Raw genomic sequence first — 24,176 nt, 5'->3', positions numbered from 1 at the left:
GAAAGAAAGAAAGAAAGAAAGAAAGAAAGAAAGAAAGAAAGAAAGAAGAAAGAAAGAAAGAAAGAAAGAAAGAAAAAAAGAAGAAAGAAAGAAAGAAAGAAGAAAGAAAGAAAGAAAGAAGAAAGAAAGAAAGAGAAGAAAGAAAGAAAGAAAGAGAAAGAAAGAAAAAGAGAGAAAGGAGGGGAGGAAAAAGAAAGGAAAAGAACAGGCTTTTCCCAGCAATGTACAGTTGCACAGCATTGTGTTTGCTTTTCTGTATACTGTGCTCAAAACAAGAAAAAATGGGAAGCTGCATGACAAAAAAAGTAGAATTCAAGAATGACAGCTGTCTGTGATTTTCAGAGGAAAGTGGAAACTACTTTTAAAAATTAGGCCAGGAACGAGTTCTGTCTTGGGGAGTTGAATGTCAAGACGTGGGTTTCCTGGTTTTGCATAATCTACTGTACATTTTAAGCATGCATGGTCAACCATTTCCTCTGAGTTAATTATTCTGGCCTCTGTCTGCCAGAGGGATTCTCGGTCCTCACATGCCCATTCTTGTATTAATACCGTTCTAACCACAACCTCTTGCTCTTTACATCATCAACACTCGGCATTTGGGTCCAGTGAAATACCTAATTGCTAATTTCACCTCTTCTTCATAGTTTCCACAGCCACCAGCCTCACCAATGCCTTTATTTGAGATAAAAGAAAAAACAAACCCAAACCTCAGAGTTGGGCATGCCCTCCTCTGGCTTTTCATACACAAAGCTGGCTTCCCTATAAACCCAGATTAACCTTTCTGAGATGCCACTCTCATCCTCAACAAAGCATTTTGGGCTTGTTTTGCCTCACATATAAAACCCAAATACCTACCTGCTAGCCTGTCCCATCAACCCGACTTCTTATTTCTCCCTATACACAATTCCTTCTCCAACCAAGACCGTCCTGTGGCCAGTCTTCTGAACACAACATTTCCCCCTCCATCTGCATAAGTGAGAACTCATTGCTGTCTCTCCTGCAATTAATAGCCACCAGCACCCACAGCTCTATGGTTTGCTTTAGCTGCCAAGTAATCCTGCCAGTCTGTTCATATGAAGGGCAGAGAACAGACAGCCTCTGCTTTGGTAGTTCTCATAGTCAAATTGCTGTAGTAACCATTGGCATTGCCCCCACAAATCCTTTCCATGCTGAACTGGATTCCCGGGCCTCTTTTTCTTAATATTTCAATACTGTGGTTTCAGCCTGCTCGTGCTGGCCTCTTTTAGCCAGAGCACTGCCTATTTCCCCAAACTAGTCTCTACTCCTCCCCTAGGTTCTCCAGGAATCCTACTAATAATGTATCTGATTCCTGCTGCCAGATCCACTCTGACCCAGCTTCTTTCCTTGAATTTGCATTACCTGCTCTTCCCTGCCTCCAAAGTCCTGAACCTCTCTACTTGCAATTAAAACTGCCCCCTCCCCATCCCTTATCCTCTTCATTTGGCCTCCCTTCTGGGATTTAAGGGCCTTACACTTCCATTCGTACAGGAACTGACTTCCTGACCACACCCTTGCTTTCCAAATCATAAAAACCCAGCATATCTTCTGGGTAGACCAGATGTCTGGGCCTGACTTCTCTTGGCCTGCCCAGTGCTGGTGCTATTTGAGACCTAGTATAAACAGGCCTTGAACATCCATCTCTTGCAAGAGATTTTGTTTCTCCCTTGCCCACTGCTCTAAGTACTCCAAAGCCCACTACTTTAACTTGCTAGCATTTTTCTCCATCAGTAAGCAGTTCTGCTGTTTTGGGGTATGTATGCTCCATATGAGAGATTGTGTTCCTTTTAATGTCTACTTTTTGTCCTAACTTTTCCTTTTACCTCTTCTGACAGGCCTTGCCCAATGACAGAACTGGATGCCTAGAGAGTAGTCATGCAGATAACATTTTGAAGTTTGACCTTTCCTGAAATCAAAGGGATACGTTGGAATAGACATTGGCTCAAGGTCCACCTTAACCCTATTATTTCACTATTTCTCTATGGTAAGATGAAGGAAAAGTCAATTAAAATAACATTAAAATGAAGTCAGTGACAAACCAAGAGAAAAGCAGTTTGAATAAATATATAGTTATTTCATGGTTACCAGTGACGTCACTAAGTCCCAGGTTTTTTCTACCCATCTAATCAACTAATTCTGTTAAGGTGCCAATAAATGTCTAGAAAGATATTGGCTTCTTTCAGTTTCACCTGAAAATGTTCAACACCATGGATGGAAGACATTTTTCCTAAATATAGATTGACTTAACTGATCGTCTCTAACCTCCGTGATCATCACAGACTTGCATCTTGGTGGTAGAAAGTAACGATAACACAGCTCTCCTAATGCTGTGCAAACACTAAGCTGAGAGTCCATCACACGCAGCAGAAGGTTTTAGAAACTGAAGGAAGACCACCACGCAGTGCCATCACTACCCATCCATAGCTAATTGGCCCCCAGTGATCCAGAAACTGTTACCCATTCTTGGCATATTATGCTTTGTTCAGAGGCAGAAAAGTTCAAACAACACAACTTAACTTCAAACAAAATGTCAGAGTTATTCATTATTGAAGAACAGCCCTTTGTTCTCACCACCCTGCCAACACCAACTTCACCGTTTTCTCTGAAACAGCTGTACTTCCCAATATGGCACCATTCGGAGTGACCAAAGCAAACTTATGGACGTAAAACAAGAGCAAATGAGTCACAGTCTCTGTCTCTGGATGCTAATAAATTTCACGAGCTAGTGAAATGGTTTCAATCCAGCATCATTGCAACATGAACCAAAACTGACCAAACCCTTCCAGAAACCTTCTTTAACTCTCTAATGACAACGTTCCTTAAAATAGCCCTACTTATTCCAACTCCACCAATAGCTATTGGACACCTACTCTGTGCAAAGCATTGTGCTCCAATCTGTTCCTCATTCTTATTTTAGACTGCTTTCTCTTTACCAAAGACGTTACATATGTTTATTTAGTTGAAAGCCATCTGACATCATAGCATTACTGATAACAATCCAAAAAAGCATCTCACCCTCTGAACTTGACCCAGGGATCAATTTTCCAACGAGAACCTCTACAGCCCAATCACTTGGCAACAGAGGATGTGAGAGGTTAGTTTTTTCAAAGATAATCAGACTCTGTCTGAAAACTCTGTTCTTGACTTTACAACAAGCAGGATCTCCCCCTAAATCAGTGAAAAGGAGAAAATGCCTCAGTTCCTATTTGTGCAAAGACCCGTGAAGCAAGAAAACAAACCTAGCTTTCCTGAGTCACCAGGTTGCTGCCCAGCAGCGGCCTTCAAACATACACTCTAGCAAAGGTAATTAGTCTTCATCAATAGACTTTCTGCTTTTATAGAAGAATGAGTAAGGACTGTTCCAAAGAATGAGTGTTATCACAGAGGAGAGAGTGTATTCGTTTGCTAGGGCCGCCATAACAAAATACCACAAACTGGGTGGCTTAAAAAACACTGGACACGGAGACTGTCCACCTGGTAAGAATACAAAGTTCTCAATCATTGATTTGCAGATCTGGATTTTCAAGTTGGCAGAACTCAATTTTGAATCGCTCGCCAGCGTGGAGGTTGTCATGTCACTCTTAGCCCTTTTGTCCCTCTGGCTTCATTGCTCTCGAGGTCCCTCAGTGGGGGCCTCTACCATTAATCCCCTGAAAAGCAGATAATGTCTATTTGGTAAATGGTTGGAGAATCTGTCACATATTTTGCTAAACCCTGCCTTTAAAAGGTAAAACCAAAAAGGGATCAGACTCTAGCTTTCTGTTTGGTTGTTTGTTTTGCATATACCCATGGCCACACAAGGTACAACCCACCTTTGTGTATAATGCAAAAGTTATTACAAAAGTTAATAGCAACTAATTTCTCTTTATTACTTTGCGGTAGAATCAAGAAAGTTCAGAGAGAGTCAGATTGGTGCATAAGCTAAAGGGCCACACTTCCATGACATTTGGGTGCATGTCACAGTGCCCAGTACATCTGAGCAGTTGAGATCCCTACTGGGACTTCACGTCCTGTTGTTCAAAACTTCCCTTCCTGCTCCAATTTGATAAACCAACAGTTACAAAAGCATGGTTTCCCACTGACTATGGCGCTGTGCACTGCCCTGTTGAACACCCACATTCCTTGATTTACCTTAAAAATCTGCATGTAGCGTTTGTTACTAACAAAACCAAAATGAGGAATTTAGGCTGGAGGTGGGAAGGTTGAGCTGTTCGTTTAATCAGAAACACTTACCCTTCCTTTTTAAAGCAACCTCCTGAGAAAAGCAGCGGAGTTTTGATTTAGCAAGAGAAAATAATAGTAAAGCAGTATCGACAAATTAATTATTTAAACATATTCCATTCCAAGTAATTTCTTACTTCCTGGAGGTTTTTGTCAGTTGTTTTTGTTTTAGTGACAAAATAACACTTGCTCATTTTAAAAAATTCAAACAATACAGAAGTGTATAAAATAAAAAGCATAATGTAAAAAGTGAAAGTCTTTTCTCACTTTCCCTCATCTCACTGCCCAGAGGTTACCACTCTATAATTAAGCAAATATCTAAACATATAAACATAAATGTTACATATAGAGTTGCTTACTCAAAACATAGAGTTTATTCAACATTTGCACTGTAACTTGTTTTTTCTCACTTTACAATACAGTATGGACTTTCTTCCTGCCATTCCATGTTTCTTCCAAAAGAATGCAATTTTATTTTTTGATCAGTGGTGAAATAGCAACCAAAGGTGTAACTACATGAACATGGACAGCTAGGCTGCCACAAGAAATTCCAGCTTTAGTTCTTGTGCAGGACTAAATTTGCAACAGGTTATACTGGGAAAAGTGGAAACTTTAGAACAAAGCTGAGTGAACAGTATTTCCTAGGCTGTGGACAAACGTGGGGGATTTCATTACTTCCAAATGCCCAATTTTTCTACTAAGAGAGGATAAACGCTTTCAATTACGTGAATTCCCATCAGGCAGACAACAATAGCATGGACATGATTCTATAGCTCTTGAGGAATAAAAAGTATATCACAGACGGAGAACGGGACAAAGAGAAACAGCTCTGCCTCCGTAATAAGGTAGAGAGTGAGGCTCGTTATCCGCAAAATACTCCTGAGGCACATTAACTGAAAATTTTAAGCAAATAAGTGGTACACTATTTCTCAGTGATTTACAAGACTTCTGTAGAAAATTCTAGTATAATCCATGCTGCTGGTGCATATCTGACGTCTCTAACTGATTCAGGTGCTTTCTATTTCTTTTTTTTTTTTTTTTTGCCCTTCAAACTTTTCCCTCTCTGATCTGAACACTTTCACTTTCTTCTCTTTTTGCTCAGAAACTGAAATAGGCAACCTAATCGTCTTCAGATCTAATTTGAGGTGCAGAGAGACTTCTAGACTCTTCATCTCTCTAACGTTTTTTTGCCTCCCATTATGACAGAATCTTTGTGAAAAAAATAGACTCAATCTGATTTATAATAGCAAAATTATATACATAACTAATCGATGATATCAAAAACACTGTCTGATGCAAGAGGGAGGGGATATGGGGATATATGTATGTGTATAGCTGATTCACTTTGTTATAAAGCAGAAACTAACACACCATTGTAAAGCAATTATACTCCAGTAAAGATGTTAAAAAAAAAAGTCTGAGATTATCTATGTTGGTTTAATTCTTCTTTGCTTTGTACATATTAATCATGTACCCCATCACCTCTTGGAAAGAATTGGTCAATTTTAAGATTCCTCTTCAGATAGTTTAATTTTAACCTTTTTCCCTTATATTTATCAATTATATTTGATTATTTATATTAAATTAAATATTACAGGTAAATTATATATTAGTTACAGTTATATATCAATTATATTTAATAACTGGACTGTTATAAAACAGTCAAAATTATGCCTGTCTTTGTTACTGATAATTAAAATTTTAATGCTGCATAATAAATATTTCTAGAGTGTTTTACCCTAATTTAATAAATATTTATAATGAAGTCTCTTCCAAACAAAATAAAGAGTTTTTTTCCATTTTAACTGCATTAACACTCTCAGTTCAGCTCTTAGAAAAGTGTAGCAAGTGTTGTGTAATATTTTCTGACTTATAAATGAAAAGTTAAGAGCACATAATGTTGAAGTGATTTGTCCTGGATCTACTAGAATGTCACCACATAAGTTAGATTCACAAATCATCAGAATTGGTTTTTGAGGCAAAGAATTTCCATCTTAACTCACCTATCTTTCCCCTATCCTTGTACCCGTCTATTTTATCCAGGTTAATACAACCTGACTTATATGCCAACTATCTTCGGTGTTTTTCTTTAAAACTTTTCCATAGACCATCATGCCATCATAGCTTATCAAGATCTTACTTTCCTATTGTTAAAAGAAGTCTTAAAAGCTCATTTTCTCTGAAGCTTATTGATTGATGGGAATGTAGACATAAATAGTCAACTCTTGATTTGACATCTTCATGTGGACATTTTATAAGAACCTTGTTATGGACTGAATGTTGTGTTCCCTGAAAGTTCATATTTTGAAGTCCTACCTGGCAATGTGATGACATTTGGAAGTGGAGTCTTTGGCAAGTAATAAGGATGAGGTCATAAGGGTGGTGTCCTCATAAAGGGATCAGTGTCCTTATAAGAAGAGGAAGCACACAAAGAAAAGGCCACATAAGGACAAAGAGAGATGGTGGCCATCAGCAAGCCAAGAAGAGGGCTTCACCAAGAACCAAATATGCCAGAACCTTGATCTTGGACTTCCTGGCCTCCAGAACCATCCAAAAAATATCTGTTGTTTAAGCCACCCAGTCTATGGTACTTTGCTATAGGCACCCGAGATGACAGAGACAAACCTCAAACTTGGTTGTTGTCCCAGACTGAACACCTAATCTACCCTCTGCCTGTCTCAAACTATTTTCCCTTCAGTGTTCTCTATATTACTATGCGCCTCCCCCCACATTCCATTACTTTCAACCTAGAAATGCACTGTCCATTCAATCAATCACCAAGCCTGTCAATTATAGATCCTAAATGCTCCCTGTCATTCTGTTACTCACAATTTCAACTGCCATTATGGCAACCCATAGGAGAAATAAAGATGGTATCTATGTAACAGTGTATGTTAAGAACTATATATTGATGGGGCTATTATTAGTACAAGTGCTGCTAAATGAATTAACCTGTTGGCTTAGGCTGTTTGGAATTGTCCATTTAAATGTTGGGGAAAATCTACCCCAAACTAAGAGTTTAAGTCTGGGTAATTTATGCTAAGCTGTTCCTTCTGATAGCAATTAGCCAGAGTTCAACCACTTCTTGGCAAAACATCTAGTCAAGAAAAATAAATTTGTGACACCAGTACCAAAAAAGTGGGCCTGTCTTCTATTTCCTATAACAAGATGGAATGTGTTATTCACATGGCAGTTATACTAAGTGCTCGAGTATAAACTTAAGAAGTCAGTACAGTCCTATCTGATACCACTGAAAACATGGACGTATTGGTCTACTAGATTATAAGCTTTGCAATATCAAAGACCTTGACTTGTTGTCCATTGCATCATTAGCAGTTAACACCAGGCGTAGTATGCAATTACAGCTCAGTCAATATTTTCTGAATGCGTGCATAGCTCTGTTGTCTCTTCATTTTATGGTTATGCTGTGAGGCAAAATCCAAAGGATCAGTAATAGTTCTAAATCAAGGCAAGAGTTTGAATCACAATTATTTCTAGCTATGAAATTAAATGCTATTGAAAAAAATCAACAGCATTGAGAATGGATTTAAGTTTTCTGGACGAATTTTTCAAGTTGATAAATTTCACGTAACACGGCAAGTAGGGATTAATGTGTCCAAAACTTACGTTTTCTTCACAGTGGAAACTGCTGGTGCCAACCCCAAATCCATTTCCTTCAGTTTAATGGAATCCCAATTTAAATCGTGCATCCCCCCAAGCTCACCACCAACAATCCCAGCTTCAGAGGGAGATTCCAATTAATCCAAGGCAGTCCACTGGCCAAGGAGTCAGAACACCACTTAAACTGACGGGAAACAACTAACATCCCATGCTTTTAGGAAGAGGTTTTCTCTGTCCCCTTATTGATGTGAACAAGAAAACATTACTCCACAGGCGGTTGGCATCAATTTTTTGACAGTACGGTGACCCAGTCTCAGGGTGAAGTGGACGGATGGGAAATGACAGAGCGGAAGTTGTAAAGGACCTGAGACTTTGATGACATGATTAAGCCAGTGACCCAACCAACTGTGGACTCCACCACTCGTGTGGAATCCGTTACATGAGGTAAATTTTCTAATTGTGTAAACCAGTTTGAGTTTTCTGCTAAAATACCTCCTAACTGATATTTCCCTTATAAAAGATAGTTTTTTGAGAAAAGAACTGATACAGGTTTTTGGGGGAATGCTCAAAATACTAATCAGTCTTTAATGTTACTGAGGGAGGATTTACCATTAAAGATAAACTTGATCTTGCTTTTTATTTATACTGAGAAAACTCTCCCTGTAAGAGTAGTAGAGAAAGTAGATATTGAAAGAATGAACATGTATTCATTTTTTTCCTTATTCAACAAATATTTATTCAACCAGTTCCTGTTTATGTACCTTATAAACTATTTCATTTGATACCCACAAAAAACTCTATGAAGTAAATACCATTAACCATGTTTTAGAAAAGGAAACTAAACTTATAGAGGTTAAACAACTTGACTTAATATCATGGAATCCCCAGGAACCAGGATCAGATCCTGCAACCGTCTAACTTCAAAACCCAACTACTCCCCACAGCCCTACATTGCCCTCCATAATGAGGTTTGGCAAAAATTGGGTCTAATACCAAATTTGGAAAGCTGATAGTAAAAATGGTATATATCCATTTATACAGTGTGTGTACACCACTGTAAACTGGTAAAGACATTTTGGAAATAATAAATGGTAAGAGTATACACACATGTGCGTGCACATACACATACACATCTATATCTATCTAATGTATCCATGTATATTCTTAGATATAGCTATCTTATTCCTGGGAATTTGTCCTCAGAAAATAGTTCAGTAGAAGGGAAAAGTATGTAGATGCTTTTGGGAGGAGCAGTTATTATCTCTTAAATTGGAGGAAATTTTTCAAATTCTAAAATTAATAAAATAGTTGAAAAACTTCTGGGGCGAAATGTTACAATAAGCTATTATGCATATATAGCAAGTAATTATTAACACTGTAGAAACATTGGAAAGGTTTTTAATACCATTGTAAGTCAAAGAGCATAATGCAAATCATATGTCTTCTATTTTAAAATAAAACATAAATGCATGTGTACAGACCAGAGTGGAATCCACACCAAAAAAAAAAAAAAAAATTAAAATAGATCATGATTAACATGGTGGGATTTTTGCATGGGTTGAAATTCTTTTGTGCTGTTTAGAGCTAAACTTCTTTTATTTATATGTGATCTACTATTACAAATAGATTTTAAACAATTTGGGAGTCAAACCATTTTCTGGAAACTTAAAAGTTGCTGGTAACTAGCTGATCATACTTTAGCTTGGAAACATAATTGGCTCTCATCAAAGGGATCCCCAGTGGGCTATAGAGTCCAATCATTCATCATCAATAGAAACTGACATCTTTTAAGTTCTCTAGAAATAGCAACAACTGAGAAAAAGTACACTAAAACAGTGCTCAGCATTGCACCTGAGAGATGAGCCCAAAACCTTTCACTGGCATTTATTTTAAGACATGTTTTGAATAGACAGATTATTTATACAAAGATCTAACCTCAATAAGGATGGGGTAGCTTCAATTGGATTGTATTTGCTGTGGAGCTGTGACAAATATATGAGGGTTTTTTGGTTTGGGATGTCTCTTTTCCTACCAGTGTACAGTACCTGATTTCTAAGGCAAATGACAATCAGACAGGTTTCAACAAATCTAACATCTGAAGACATCAGAATGATAATTTTAAATTATAGGATCTTTAACTTCCTCATTGCCATAACCTCACCGGTGTGTCTGTGTGTGTGTAAATACAGTGGGCACACACATGCAGTCAGAGTCAAGACCAGGGATACTGAAGATCAGAATACATTTAATAGTAAATCATCACTTCTAAAGGGTGTAAAATGACTGTAATGGTTGCTCCTCAGTAAGAAATGAAACTAAATATTTCCTTAGAGTCCCAGAGGCTGCCATTCAATACTATAAGCTTTTGTTAGTGAACAAATTTGATCAGATCTTTTCTTCTGGGGTTCAAGAAGCCATGCTTGGAGAGATGCCTTGTGAAAATAAACTTGCAAGACCAGATTTTCCAATGAAGTCTTGGCAAAACTATTGACAATTCAGACATTCAAATCTACCCAAACATGTAAGTGGATAACAAGATAATAAAATGTTCCAGAATCTGCAGGATTGGGATGCCAATTAATAGTTGTATCCATACATTAAAGCACACTAATGTACTCTTCTTAGGAAAAATGGATCAAACCACAGAGAACTATGTTCTTTCCACATGGCTCAGAATCTCCTAGACTTATACTCTGATGTTAACTAGAATACAAGTGATCAACCCAGCTTGTCACTACCTAAGGTTGTTTGATAAATAGAAAAGCACAAGGCAAACAAAAGTTTGGACCATCCTCCTTGGTTTTATAAGAGTCAGGCTGGGGCGGGTCCAGACGGCAGTGTGGGAAGACGTGGAGTTAGCATCTCCCTACAGCTAGGGCGCCTGCTGGGCACTGGTGAAGGACTCTGACACCCAAGGAGACGGGAGGAACCCCAAAGTGAACCAGTGGCTTGCGAGATCTTGCTTCATGAGACCGGGGTTGGGCCGAAGCTCCTGCAGTGGGAGCTCCGAGTCCAAACCACTGGACTGACAGAGAACCTCAGACCCCAGGGAACATTGATTGGAGTGAGGTCTCACGGAGTTACTTATCTCAGCACCAAGACCCAGCTCTACCCAGCAGCCTACAAATCCCAGTGTTGGAAGCCTCAGGCCAAACAACCAATAAGACAGGAACACAATCCCCCTCATAAAAACTTAAAAAAATGAGACGGCAAAAAAATATGTCACAGATGAAGGAGCAAGGTAAAAACTTACAAGACTAAATAAGTGAAGAGGAAATAGGCAATCTACCTGAAAAAGAATTCAGAGTAATGATAGTAAAGATGATCCAGAATCTCGGAAATAGAATGGAGGCATGGATTGAGAAAATACAAGAAATTTTTAACAAAGATTTAGAAGAACTAAAGAACAAACAAACAGAGATGAACAACATAATAACTGAAATGAAAAATACACCAGAAGGAGTCAATAACGAATAACTGAGGCAGAAGAAAGGATAAGTCACCTGGAAGACAGAATGGTGGAAATAACTGCTGAGGAGCAGAAAAAAGAAAAAAAATGAAAAGAATTGAAGACAACCTCAGAGACTTCTGGGACTACACTAAACACACCAACATTCGAATTAGAGGGGTCCCAGATAAAGAAGAGAAAAAGAAAGGGTCTGAGAAAACATTTGAAGAGATTATAGTTGAAAACTTCTCTAACATGGGAAAGGAAATAGTCACCCAAGTCCAGGAAGCACAGAGAGTCCCATACAGGATAAACTCTTGGAAAAACACATCAAGACACATATTAATCAAACTAACAAAAATTAAATTCAAAGAAAAAATATTAAAAGCAGCAAGGGAAAAACAAAAAATAACATACAAAGGAATCCCCATAAGGTTATCACCTGATTTTTCAGTGGAAACTGCAGGCAAGAAGGGAGTGGCAGCAAATACTTAAAGTGATGAAAGAGAAAAACCTACAACCAAGACTATGCTACACAGCAAGGATCTCATTCAGATTCAATGGAGAAGTCAAAAGCTTTTCAGACAAGCAAAAGCTAAGAGAATTCAGCATCACCAAGCCAGCTTTACAACAAATGCTAAAGAAACCTCTCTAAGCGGGAAACACAAGACAAGGAAAAGACCCACAAAAACAAACCCAAAACAATTAAGAAAATGGTAATAGGAACATACATATTGCTAATTACATTAAGTGTGAATGGATTAAATGCTCCAACCAAAAGACACAGACTGACTGAATGGATACAAAAACAAGACCCATATATGTGCTGTTTACAAGAGACCCACTTCAGACCTAGGGACACATACAGACTGAAAGTGAAGGGATGGAAAAAGATATTCCATGCAAATGGAAATCAAAAGAAAGCTGGAGTAGCAATACTCATATCAGATAAAATAGACTTTAAAATAAAGAATGTTATAAGAGACAAGAAAGGACACTACATAATGATCAAGGGATCAATCCAAGAAGAAGATGTAACAATTGTAAATATTTATGCACCCAAGATAGGAGCACCTCAATACAGAAGTCAAATACTAACAACCATGAAAGGAGAAATCGACAGTAACACAATAATAGTAGGGGACTTTAACACCCCACTTACAGCAATGGACGGATCATCCAAACAGAAAATAAATAAGGAAACACAGGCTTTAAATGACACAATAGACCAGATAGATCTAATTGATATTTATAGAACATTGCACCCAAAAGTGGCATAATACACTTTCTTTATAAGTGGACATGGAACATTCTCCAGGATAGATCACATCTTGGGTCACAAATCAAGCCTCAAAAAATTTACAAAAATTTAAATTGTATCAAGCATCTTTTCAGACCACAATGCTACGAGATTGGAAATCAATTACAGGAAAAAAAAACTGTAAAAAACAGAAATACATGGAGGCTAAACCGTGTACTACTAAATAACCAAGAGATCACTGAAGAAATCAAAGAAGAAATTTAAAAATACATAGAAACACATGACAACAAAAACATGTCGACTCAAAACCTATAGGACACAGCAAAAGGAGTTCTAAAAGGGAAGTTTATAGCAATACAATCTCACCTCAAGAAACAAAAAAATCTCAAATAAACAATCTAACCCTACACTTAAAACAACTAGAGAAAGAAGAAAAAAGAAAACCCAAAATCAGGAGAAGGAAAGAAATCATAAAGATCAGAGCAGAAATAAATGAAATAGAAATGAAGAAAACAATAGCAAAAATCAATAAAACTAAAAGCTTGTTCTTTGAAAAGGTAAAGAAAATTGCTAAATCCTTAGCCAGACTCATCAAGAAAAAAAGGGAGAGGACGCAAATCAAAAAAATTAGAAATGAAAAAGGAGAAATCACAACTGACACTGCAGAAATACAAAGGATTATAAGAGACTACAACAAACAACTATATGCCAATAAAATGGACACCCAGGAAGAAATGGACAAATTCTTGGAAAGGTACAATTTCCCAAAAATGAACCAGGAAGAATTAGAAAATATAAACAGATGTATCACAAGTAATGAAGTTTAAACTGTGATTAAAAATCTTCCAGCAAACAAAAGTCCAAGACCAGATGGCTTCACAGGTGAATTCTGTCAAACATTTAGAGAAGAACTAACACCGATCTTTCTCAAACTCTTCCAAAAATTTGCAGAGGGAGAAACACTCCCAAATTCATGCTATGAAGCCACCATCACCCTGATACCAAAACCAGAAAAAGATATCACTAAAAAAGAAAATTACAGACCAATATCCCTGATGAATATAGATGCAAAAAACCTCAACAAAATACGAGCAAACAGAATCCAACAACACATTAAAAGGATCATACACCATGATCAAGTGGGATTTATCCCAGGAATGCAAGATGCTTCAATATACGCACATCAATCAATGTGATAAACCATATTAACAAACTGAAGGAGCAAAACCATATGATCATCTCAACAGAAGCAGAAAAAGCTTTTGACAAAATTCAACACATTTATGATTACAAACTCTCCAGAAAATAGGCATAGAGTGAACATACCTCAACATAATAAAGGCTATACATGACAAACCCACAACAAGCATCATTCTCAATGGTGAAAAACTGAAAGCAGATCCACTAAGATCAGGAACAAGACAAGGATATCCACTCCTGCCACTCTTATTCAACATAGTTTTGGAAGCCCTAGCCACAGAAATAAAAGGAATACAAATTGGAAAAGAAGAAGTAAAACTGTCACTGTTTGCCAATGACATGACAGTATACATAGAAAATCCTAAAGATGCCACCAGAAAACTACTAGAACTAATCAATGAATTTGGTAAGGTTGCAGGACACAAAATTAATGCACAGAAACCTCTGGCATTCCTATACACCAACAACGAAAAATCAGAAAGAGAAATTAAGAAAACACTCCCATTTACCATTGCAACAAGAGGAATAAAATACCTAGGAATAAACCTGCCTAAGGAAGCCAGAGACTTGTACTCAGAAAACTATAAAACACTGATGAAAGACACCGAAGATGACATAAACAGATGGAGAAATATACCATGTTCTTGGATTGGAAGAATCAATATTGTGAAAATGACTATACTACCCAAAGCAATCTACAGATTCAATACAATCCCTATCAAACTACCAATGGCATTCTTCACAGAATTAGAACAAAAAATTTTACAGCTCGTAAGGAAACACAAAAGACCCTGAATAGCCAAAGCAATCTTGAGAAAGAAAAATGGAGTTGGAGGAATCAGGCTCCCCAACTTCAAACTATACCACAAAGCTACAGTAATCAAGACAGTATGGTACTGGCACAAAAACAGAAATATAGATCAATGGTACAGTATAGAATGCCCAGAGATAAACCCATGCACATATGGGCACCTAATTTACGACAAAGGAGGCAAGAACATAAAATGGAGAAAAGACAGCCTCTTCAATAAGTGTTGTTGGGAAAACTGGACCGCTACATGTAAAAGAATAAAATTAGAACACTCCCTAACACCATACACAAAAATAAACTCAGAATGGATTAAAGACCTAAATGTAAGACCAGACACTATAAAAGTCTTAGAAGAAAACATAGGAAAAACACTCTATGACATAAACCACAGCAAGATCTTTTTTGACCCACCTCCTAGAGAAACAGAAATAAAAAATAAATAAACAAATGGGACTTAATTAAACTTAAAAGCTTTTGCACAGCAAAGGAAACTATAAACAAGACAAAAAGACAACTCTCAAAATGGGAGAAAATATTTGCAAATGAAACAATGGACAAAAGATTAATTTCCAAAATATACAAACAGCTCATGGATCTCAATATCAGAAAAACAAACAATCCAGTTAAAAAATGGGTGGAAGACCTAAATAGATATTTCACCAAGGAAGGCATACAGATGGCCAAGATGTACATGAAAAGATGCTCAACATCACTAAATATTAGAGAAATGCAAATCAAAACTACAATGAGGTAACACCTCACACTGGTTAGAATGGCCATTATCCAAAAATCTAGAAACAATAAATGCTGGAAAGGGTGTGGTGAAAAGGGAACCCTCCTGCACTGTTGGTGGGAACGTAAATTGATACAACCACTGTGGAAAACAGTATGGAGGTTGCTTAAAAAACTAAAAATAGAGCTACCATATGACCCAGCAATCCCACTACTGGGCACATACCCTGAGAAAACCATAATTCAAAAAGAGACATGTACCACAATGTTCACTGCAGCACTATTTACAATAGCCAGGACATGGAACCAACCAAAATGTCCATCGACAGATGAATGGATAAAGAAGATGTGGTGGGCTTCCCTGGTGGCACAGTGGTTGAGAGTCCACCTGCCGATGCAGGGGACATGGGTTCGTGCCCTGGTCTGGGAAGATCCCACATGCCGCGGAGCGGCTAGGCCCATGAGCCACGGCCGCTGAGCCTGTGCGTCCGGAGCCTGTGCTCCGCAACAGGAGAGGCCACAACAGTGCAAGGCCCGCGTACCGCAAACAACAACAACAACAACAAAAAAGACGTGGCACATATATACAATGGAATATTACTCAGCCATAAAAAGAAATGAAATTGAGTTATTTGTAGTGAGGCGGATGGACGTAGAGTCTGTCATACAGAGTGAAGTAAGTCAGAAAGAGAAAACAAATACCATACGCTAATGCATATACATGGAATCTTAAAAAAAAAATGGTACTGATGAACCTAGTTGCAGGGCAGGAATAAAGAGGTAGACATAGAAAATGGAGTTGAGGACATGGGGTGGGACGGTGAAGCTGGGGCGAAGTGAGGGTAGCATTGACATATACACACTACCGAATGTAAAATAGTTGACTGGTGGGAAGCAGTGGCATAGCACAGGGAGATCAGCTTGGTGCTTTGTGATGACCTAGAGGGGTGGGATAGGGAGGGTGGGAGGGAAGCTCAAGAGGGAGGGGATATGGGGACATGTGTATGCATATGGCTGATTCTCTTTGTTGTGCAACAGAAACTAACACAGTCTCGTGAAGCAATTATACTCCAATAAAGATCTATTTAAAAAAAAAAAAAGAGGCTTAACAATATTTTTATTTTGAAATAATTTCAGATTTTAAATGAAATTTTGCAAAAATAGTACAAAATATTCCCACATATCTTTTACCTATATTCCCCAAATGTTAACAATTCATCACACTTACTTTTTCATTCTATCATTCTTACTATCATTCTATCTATCTACTTATCTATCTACCTATTTATTCTTTTTTCCTGAGACCTTTGAGAGTAAGTTGCCAACGTCAGGATGTATGTCCTCAAAACAGGTTATTTTATTTTACTTAACCACAGTACTCTGATCAAAATCAGTCAGTTCATACAGATACGATACTGTTGTCTAACCTATAGACCTTATTCAGATTTTACCAACTGTTTTACAAATGCCCACTTTCTGATTCAATATCCAAGGCAAAATCACCCTTGCATTAGTTGTCATGTGTCTGTAGCCTCTTTTAATCTGGAACAGTTCATGATCTTGACAATTTTGAAGACTTCCAGCCGGCTACTTTGTAGACTATCTCTCAAGCTGGGTTTTTCTTTTCTTGTTTTGTTTTGTTTTAATATCGCTTATTAGCACAGTAACAAGTGCAGACTTCAGGAGTCCTCAACGTAGAGCCAATCCACTGAACAACGCCTATCCCATGCCTTACAGCTTACAGCTTAAGGTGTTTTACTACAGGTTTTCACAAGTTCTGATGCGAACCTCTATCTTTCCATAAGAAAGTAGATTGGCATATAAAATAAAATACGTAACTACTCACTTCCTATACGGTGCCATATAGCCATGTGTCCATCTTATATATATGAGATGACAGTCTCTAAAAGCTGTTAAATATCAGTGTTCCCTTCCAAGAAGGGAAAACAAATTCCAATTTTTTTAAACAAAAAACCGTATAGTCTTGCAAGGACTTGACATAAATGGCCATGTGTGTAACCTGTACAAATTAAGCTGTTTCAAGTTACAGACTGTGAGCAACTGAACCCAAATGTCTATTCTTCTCTGTATTGCATTTCAGCTAATATTGCAGAACTAATGACGGTTTTAAACGTTGCTATTGCCAATCCTGTCTATTGTAGCAAGATACCTTAAGTTACAATGAAATCTTAGGAAATAAGACTGAATAATATCTGTTATAGAAATACCCTACTCTTGATCAACTCCCACCCTCCCCTACCCCATCAAAAGCATAAGCAGCTCTCTCTGTGACAGACAAATAACGTATAGAATTGTGAAAATCCAATTTATGTAGCGTACCCCTTGGTCCACTGTCTGGCCATTCTGTCGTGTTCTGCTCGGTTGGTCATATACTGAGTGGCAATACTTCCCACCAAGGGGTCGGCAGGATTACAGTCTGTAAGAAGCGAGCAGATAGAAAGAAGGACTTTAGATATGGTTAGTGCTGGACTCCAGTTATCTTTCAATATGTCCAAGCAAATAACTCCTTGACTTAATACTACAAGTGATAGATTCTTGTCCGAAATGCAACCTTTGGAGGCTTGAAGGGATATTCTGGGGTAAAAGTGATATCAAGGAAGAATACGCCACCCTCATACACGGACCCTGGAGGCCGTAGAATGGTTGATCTCCATTCCTAGCTGTTATCGCCTTTGGGACCAGCACTGCAGTTGGGTGGAGGGTCTAAAGTGATCTCCGCCAGCTGCTTCTGAATCCTCTTGGCGCTCGTGGAGAGGGGTTTGGAGTTTTTGCTCATGCTGACTTTTACTCTCCTTCTTCTTGGGGGTGTTTGTTTCTCGGTTTGCTGGTTGGAGGACGAAAATGGGGAGGAGCTGGTTCTGGCCCTCGAATTTTCATCCGCAGAGCGACCCCCCACCCCCACCCGGCAAACAGCCCCTCTCTTCGTGTCTGGCTGCTTTGCTGCGGCTGAGCCTGGCCACTCGAGTCTCTCTCTCGCTGGGAGAGAAGTGGAAGTGCAGCAACAGCCAACTACTAAACAGGCAGTGGCTTCCCCCAGCCACACACGGGGGGCACACCCCGCCCCTCCCACACCGGCCCCGTCCCACCCACGCGGGCTCCCCGCCCCCTGGACACCTCCAGGGAGAGGGGCGCAAGCAGCGCTCGGGGGACCCTGGGAAGCCCGGCCCCCTCCAGACCCGGGATGCTGGGCCCAGGGGGCGAGGGCTGTGAATTTTCTCTCAAGAGGTCTGGGGACCGCCCTGGGTTTTTCTGATGTTTCCTTTGACTAAATTCAGGTTATGCATTTGGGGCAGGAATCACAGAAATGTTCCTGCTTTGTGCGTCACCTGTGCCAGTTTGCCTCATTACTGATGACATCACCTTTGATCACTTGGATAAGGTGCTGTCTGGCTAGATCTCTTCCTCTCCATAAAGTTAATATTTTCCCTTCCCAATTAAAAAGTATCTGTGTGGCAGTAGTACAAAGCTATAAAGAATATTCTGTTTCTCATCATATTTTTCCTTCTTAGTTTTAGCATCCATTGATAATTCTTGCTTGAAACAATTATTGCTCCATGCTCTCCACATCCTACCTCCTTCCTGCACACACAGCTGAAATACAGTTCCTAGCCCTCTTCCTCAGAGGGACAATACAACTTGTTCTAGCCCAAAAACTCTGACTGCAGGTGGTGTATGTCCCTTCCTGGTTTGGCCCCCAAATGTCTCATATTATCCTACAAGGTCTTTGTGAGTCGATCGCATGCATAAGATCTAGTAAAGGACTCCAAGAAGTCTTTGGTAATTGTGGAGCCACTAGAACCTGAAATCTAAGCCATTAAGGGAGTCCTGTGAGCTTGGATGGGGGAAATGTATTTTCATGAATTTTAACTGGACCTTAGCATTCCCTGTATTTATGAATGTAGTCAGTGGTTACAACAGTGTTAGCAAAATGTGCCTTTGTCTCCCATAGAAATCACAGATATTTCATATCACATTACACTTGATGCAGATATCTTGAAATATATTTACCTGGCACTATTTTGTAATTAACTTTGAATTTTGGTTACTAGCTCTTTTTTTTCCTCTTCCACATTTACAAACACTATTCTTAGAGGAGGCCCATAGGCATCACCAGACTGCTAAAGGGCTCCAAGACATAAAATAGGGTAACTTGGATGGAGCTGATCCCTGAGTCACCACTTGGTGGGGAGCCATCGGGAAAGCAGGTGGGGAGTATTTGCACTAGAATTTGTGTGTGAGAGAGAAATAAGCCACTGAGATTTATGATGTTATTTGTTCAGCAATTATCCTGTTCAGACTAACAGAAAGAATGAAGTCACAAATTTGGAAATTAACATTCATGGAAAGATAGTTGAAGCCATGGGATCAGACGTGATAATTGAAGAAGGAGAAAGAAAAAGAAGCCAAGTGCTGAACTTTCGGTAAATATTACATTTTGAAAAAGAAAACAAAACAAACAAAAAAAACTGTTAAGGAAGCAGACAGAACAGAAGAAATGCAATAGTAGAAAGACAACCAGAAATATATGGGGCAAGAAATTACAGAAATGACACCATGTTTTAACTCCTCAGATGTCTTCATATAGAAAGTCCTTATACGTGGTCTCTGCTAAAAAGATAAGAAACGAAAACATTTGGGGTAGGTTTTCTGAAATATACCTAGAAATTTGCTAAATGACAGGTATAGTACTTCTCCAAGTCTAGTTTCTTTAGCTATAAGAAAATTGCTATTCAGATTAGAAGAGGTAATAAAAGCAAACACATGCAAAAGAAGCTTGTACAGCTTCTGACGTGTACCTGTCCTAAATAAAATTGTCTCTTTCCCTCCTCAAACCTTCTCCTCTACCATTTCACAGACTATCCCAGAATTTAAGAAGTAAAGAGTACATTAAGAAAACTGTAAACATTCTGAGTCAAAAGCATTGGTATTAGATTTATTATACTAGTTACACTATGAATATTCTACCTATAAAACTAAAATAAGCAAAATCATGATTAGAATTCAGCCAGCACCTTGAGATTCTATTTGGGAGACAGACTGAGTGATAATTACAGAAAAGGGAGGCTGTGATTTAAAAATGCCACCCAAGGAGTATCAAGAAAACACACCACAATTTGATGGGGTTTTGTACCAGGGGGTCCTCATGAGCTATACAAAAATGCACATCAGGGTACTGGCACAAAAACAGAAATATAGATCAATGGAACAGGATAGAAAGCCCAGAGATAAACCCACGCACATATGGTCACCTTATCTTTGATAAAGGAGGCAAGAATATACAATGTAGAAAAGACAGTCTCTTCAATAAGAGGTGCTGGGAAAACTGGACAGCTACATGTAAAAGAATGAAATTAGAGCACTCCCTAACATCGTACACAAAAATAAACTCAAAATGGATTGAAGACCTAAATATAAGGCCAGACACTATAACACTCTTAGAGGAAAACATAGGCAGACCACTCTATGACATAAATCACAGCAAGATCCTTTTTGACCCACCTCCTAGGGAAATGGAAAAAAAAACAAAAATAAACAAATGGGACCTAATGAAACTTAAAACCTTTTGCATAGCAAAGGAAACCATAAACAAGACAAAAAGACAACCCTGAAAATGGAGAAAATATTTGCAAATGAAGCAACTGACAAAGGATTAATCTCCAAAATATACAAGCAGCTCATGCAGCTCCATATCAAAAAAACAAACAACCCAATCCAAAAATGGGCAGAAGACCTAAATAGACATTTCTCCAAAGAAGATATACAGGTAGCCAACAAACACATGAAAGGATGCTCAACATCACTAATTATTAGAGAAATGCAAATTAAAACTACAATGAGGTATCACCTCACACCAGTCAGAATGACCATCATTTAAAAATCTACAAACAATAAATGTTGGAGAGGGTGTGGAGAAAAGGGAACCCTCTTGCCCTGTTGGTGGGAATGTAAATTGATATAGCTACTATGGAGAACAGTATGGAGGTTCCTTAAATAACTAAAAATAGAACTACCATACAACCCAGCAAACCCACTACTGGGCATATACCCTGAGAAAACCACAGTTCAAAAAGAGTCATGTACCACAATGTTCATTGCAGCTCTATTTACAATAGCCAGGACATGGAAGCAACCTAAGTGTCCATCGACAGATGAATAGATAAAGAAGATGTGGCACATAGGTACAATGGAATATTACTCAGCCATAAAAAGAAATGAAATTGAGTTATTTGTAGTGAGGTGGATGGACCTAAAGACTGTCATACAGAGTGAAGTAAGTAAGAAGGAGAAAAACAAATACCGTTTGCTAACACATATATATATGGAATCTAAAAAAAAAAATAGTTCTAACAAATGGCAAGATAGGAATAAGGACGCAGACGTAGAGAATGGACTTAAGGACACGGGGAGGGGGAAGGGCAAGCTGGGACGAAGTGAGAGAGTGGCATGGACATATATACACTACCGAATGTAAAATAGATAGCTAGTGGGATGCAGCCTCATAGCACAGGGAGATAAGCTCGGTGCTTTGTGACCACCTAGAGGGGTGGGATAGGGAGGGTGGGATGGAGATGCAAGAGGGAGGAGATATGGGGATATAGGTATACGTATAGCTGATTCACTTTGTTATAAAGCAGAAACTAACACACCATTGTAAAGCAATTATACTCCAATAAAGATGTTTAAAAAAAAATGCACATCGGTCCTTAGAAACTCAACTTGAATCCCTCCAATGCTGGTACTCCTCTTATCTCATGTTCTTTTATCACAAACACAAAATGAAGGGGAGGGGAGGGATGCTAAAATGTTAATCCATGAACTTTAAACACATATATATAACTTTAGCTACATGTTATTTGTTCAGGGTTTTTTTGTTGGTTTTTTTTTTTTTTTTTTTGCGGTACGCGGGCTTCTCACTGTTGTGGCCTCTCCCGTTGCGGAGCACAGGCTCTGGACGCGCAGGCTCAGCCGCCATGGCTCACGGGTCCAGCTGCTCCGCAGCATGTGAAATCTTCCCGGACCGGGGCATGAACCCGTGTCCCCTGTATCGGCAGGCGGACTCTCAACCACTGCACCACCAGGGAAGCCCTGTTCAGTTGTTTTAATAATGGGTGTGGATATCTTACACAGAAAAGAAATATGAAACTGTAGGCATTCTAAAACATTCACTTACAAAGTTGCCTGGAAAATGAAAAGAACAGATTAACATTGCCACAGTCTTTAAAACAAAATCTACCTCTCATCTGCTTAGAAAAGTTTTATTAAGCAGCACTTGGAATCACCATTTCCAAAATATGGATTTGAGCAAATGAAAGCGTTTTGATAGGAGTCCTTTAATTGCATCTCTTTCTTCTCTCACACCTTAGAGCTGCTTTTCTTTTACCCCAAATTGAGGAATGTGCAATTTTCTAGAGGCTGAGACTGTTTCCATAATCAGCAGCCATCTATACAGAATGACAGTAAAACTGAAAAGATTCTAACCTATGCCACCAAAAAATTTTCCAAAGAATTGACTCTATGAAAAACGCCAGAATCTGAGTAACAAGTCCTAGCAACTCCTCCCTCTTACAGTTTCAGGAAGCAAGTGCTGCCACCTACAGGACGTATATGGAACTAATGCCTACCAAAAAAGATGGAGAGAGTCTTTTGGCTTTTATAGTTGTAAACAGCTAAAGAGAAAAAACCAAAAAAAAGCATGACAAAGGAGAGTAATAAAATGTGCCCGCTTCCAAATTCATTTACTAAATATATTCTACTTCTCTGTTTTCTGATCTTCAGCCACTAACCATATGTGGCTAATAAGCCCTTGAAATGTGGCTAATGTGACTGAGGAATGAAGAGGTTTTTTTCTTAATTTCATTTCATTTTAATTAACTCAATTGACTTCAAATTTAAAACTGACACTCAATTCAGTCATTGGAAAACTTTTAAGTATGTTTGTGACAAGTTGGGTATATGAATTTACTTTTTCAACTGTAAGTTTTATGATATCTACATATAGATAAAATATGCCTGATGAAAGATGTGCTGTAAGTGAAAAATACACACAAAATTCTGAAGACTTAGTCCAAAGCCAAGGAATGTAATATATCTCATTAATATTTTTTATATTGATAACATTTTGAAATTATGATACTTTGGATATGTTGGATAAAATGTGTCAAGGTTAATTTCACTGGCTTATTTTTACTTTTTAATTTGATGACTAGAAAATTTTAAGTGACACACATGACTCACATTATACTTCTGTTGCACAGTACTGTTCTGATTTAAAGGCCCAAAAGAAAAGAGGTAAATGTGTTCAGTGTCTCACAGAATTACATGAAGTGCTATATTATAAAATGTTCTTAGGTTCTGAGTGTTTAATTGCTATCTGGCCCCAAGATTAATCAAAAGCACGCAGTAGACACTGATATTTGTATGGATTAATAGAACACAACTTTTAGAGGAAATTATCTAACACCACTTTCAATGACCCTCATTGTGACTGATAAATATCTAAAAATGGTAGAAATTTTAGATCTTGATGAATGTAATTGTAACTATTGATAACCATCTATATCATGGCGAACGAACTGATGACAGAAACCACACATTTTTAAAGAAATTCCAATAAGTTTGTCCTCTGTTCCATTTCTTCCATCAGTTTCCAGCATTCTATCTCCAGACTATGCATTTCAAGGACTCCACCCCACCGATCTCCCACTGCCCTTCACTCTCCCAAGTGCAGGGCACAGACTCTTCTCCGTGGTCCCTGCCTTTGTCCTTAGCTAGAAAGCAGTCCTCCATAGCATAACCATATCCTTCATGGAGGCTGTCTTCTTCCAAGCCACAAAAATCATACC

General features: G+C 38.4%; 1 protein-coding gene across 3 annotated transcripts in view; it reads right to left on the bottom strand.

Moving 5' to 3' along the window:
• The window catches only part of ESR1 (estrogen receptor 1), a 493,708-nt gene that overhangs the window by 277,810 nt on the left and 191,722 nt on the right, over positions 1 to 24,176 (bottom strand). Inside the window, exon 1 of one of the 3 annotated variants that reach the window (XM_029224357.1) lies at positions 17,653 to 17,679. The exons of the other annotated variants lie outside the window; for them this stretch is intronic. The gene's annotated coding sequence lies outside the window, so the exon portion shown is untranslated. Of the gene's footprint in view, positions 1 to 17,652; positions 17,680 to 24,176 lie in introns of those variants that run through there. 3 annotated transcript variants of the gene reach the window in all.

This window comes from Monodon monoceros, unplaced genomic scaffold, assembly GCF_005190385.1.
Source record: "Monodon monoceros isolate NGI ecotype Baffin Bay Population unplaced genomic scaffold, NGI_Narwhal_1 Super_Scaffold_15, whole genome shotgun sequence".
NCBI lineage: Eukaryota > Metazoa > Chordata > Mammalia > Artiodactyla > Monodontidae > Monodon > Monodon monoceros.
Note: the sequence above shows the minus strand (reverse complement) of the source record. Positions and strands in the feature narration are given on the sequence as shown.